The sequence below is a fragment of the Pistacia vera genome, unplaced genomic scaffold (assembly GCF_008641045.1).
Source record: "Pistacia vera cultivar Batoury unplaced genomic scaffold, PisVer_v2 Contig508, whole genome shotgun sequence".
Lineage (NCBI taxonomy): Eukaryota > Viridiplantae > Streptophyta > Magnoliopsida > Sapindales > Anacardiaceae > Pistacia > Pistacia vera.
This window is the reverse complement of record NW_022196344.1, coordinates 287,184-289,360: the sequence shown is the minus strand read 5'-3', so window position 1 is coordinate 289,360 and position 2,177 is coordinate 287,184. Positions and strand designations below refer to the sequence as shown.

Genomic DNA, 2,177 nt, shown 5'->3' with positions numbered 1-2,177 from the left:
CTGATTTTTCTTTCTGAGTCTTTAAGGAAAAGGCACAGAAGGGGTGTGATGTGCCAACTCTGGTGGTATCTTGGGAAATGGCAATTTTTCTTTCTTTTGCCTTTGCCTCTCTTCCCTCTTTGGTTCATCTTCCCTGGGACTTGTTGGTTTCTCTTCAACAATGATCTCTTTGTCGACTTCCTCATCAGAATCTTCCTTGTCTTTGGTGGGCTCTCTTCTTTCCCTATTTATTCCACCTCTTCCAAGACTATTCCACACCGTAGAGTTATTGCATTCACTTGTTCATGTGGATTTGTCACTATGTTGCTTGGTAGGGAACCTTGTGGTGGATCATTCAGTTTTTCTGCTAACTGCCCCACCTGTACCTCCAAGTTTTGAATGGATGCCCCTTGGTTTCTGAAATTTGCCCTCGTCTCACTCATGAAACTTGTGGTCTCTTGCATGAATTTCCTGAACATGTCCTCCAATTTTGACAATCTTTGATCACCTGGTTGATTATTCACCCCTACTTGATTGTTTGGCATTGTTCTTTGATTCCACTGGTTATTCTACTGATTTTGATTGCCCCAAGACAAATTTGGATGATTTCTCTAACCAGGATTATATGTGTTGGAGAAAGGATTGTTTTGTTGTCTTTGATTCCCTGCCAAATAGTTGACTTGTTCCGACGATGATGAGGCTGAAGCAAAGGTGTTCCCCACTTGACATTCATTGTTTGTACGGTTACCTGCACAAAAATCACATGTCAATTGAGGTGTTTGAATAGAATTCACTTGCATACCTCCTAATTGCTTCTGAAGTGCTGTAAGTTGGGCTGAGATGGCTGTGTAAGCATCAACTTCATGAATACCTATGGACTTCTTTGACTGCATTCTCTCATTGGGTCTCTGATAGTTGTTACTTGCTAGGACTTCAAGCAACTCATAACTTCTTCAGGTGTCTTGTTTTGCAATGCTCCTCTAGATGCTGCATCCACCATCGTTTGCACATTAACCGTCAACCCATTATAGAATGTTTGGACTTGCATCCAAACTGGCAAACCATGGTGTGGACACTTTCTTAGCAGTTCCTTATATCTTTCCCAAGCTTCATAAAGTGATCCAGTCTCTTCCTGTAGAAACGACGTGATATCATTTCTCATCTTTGCAGATTTCGCTAGAGGGAAGTATTTAATAAGGAACTTCTATGCCAATTCATTCTAGGTTGTGATTGTTCCTGGTGGTAGTGCCATTAACCATCCCTTTGCTTTATCCCTTAATGAAAAAGGAAAGAATCTTAATCTGATAGCATCATCTGCCACTCCGTTTAATTTGAAGGTATCGCAGATCTCCAAGAAGTTTGCAATGTGTGAATTTGGATCTTCCTTCAGATCTCCCTTAAATTGTACCGACTGTTGGATCATCTGGATGATTGCCGGCTTTATTTTGAAGTTGTTGGCTTGCATTGGTGGCCTAGTTATACTTGGACCACTGCCATCAACCGTGGGTATTGAAAATTCCCTCAATGTTCTGTTTTCTTCCATCTCAATGACTATGGCCTCTCGTTCTCCTTTCTTTGTTAAGTCTTCTTACGATTCTTTCAATCTCTGGATCAATAGGAACCATTGGATGACGTCTAGCTTTTCGTATAAACTACAAAGAAAGAAAGAAAGCGTGAGATCACAAGCTAATAGAAACGAACAACAAAATTAAACTAGACAACAATTAAAACTAAAATTAAACTCCAATCTAGCTAACACAAGAAAAGTTCAATGTTAACACAAAAATTGATCCCCGTTAACAGCGCAAAAAACTTGAAGCGTTGAATTTGTCAGGGGTTGGGAATCGAGCCTCCTATTCGTGTAAGCATGAAAGTAGGAGATTCCAAAAATTTATTTAGCAGAATTGTGAGGGCAACTGAACACCCTCATTTGAACATTCCTGAAACTGAGGTCGGGAAGATTTCTGGTGTGTTTGTTGTCTACTAGTTCCACATCTCCCAGGATTACATCCATGAATTTGTATAGCACTGATTTTATTTTGTTAATGTACATTTTCTAACAGGGATTGTATGTTTGATTTATATTATGGTCTATCGTTACTATTGTTGGACTGGCAGCTTATCGAGCCTATGCTGCTAGGAGGAATTCTGAGTGTCAGGAGGGAAAGCTATGTTTAGCAGGTTTACGAGGTAGTGGG

General features: G+C 40.1%; 1 non-coding gene across 1 annotated transcript; it reads left to right on the top strand.

Moving 5' to 3' along the window:
• Nucleotides 1-1,037: 1,037 nt before the first annotated feature.
• On the top strand, nucleotides 1,038-1,144 carry LOC116106047. The gene has a single exon (XR_004124240.1). It is a non-coding gene; the product is annotated as a small nucleolar RNA R71 (small nucleolar RNA).
• Nucleotides 1,145-2,177: the final 1,033 nt, after the last annotated feature.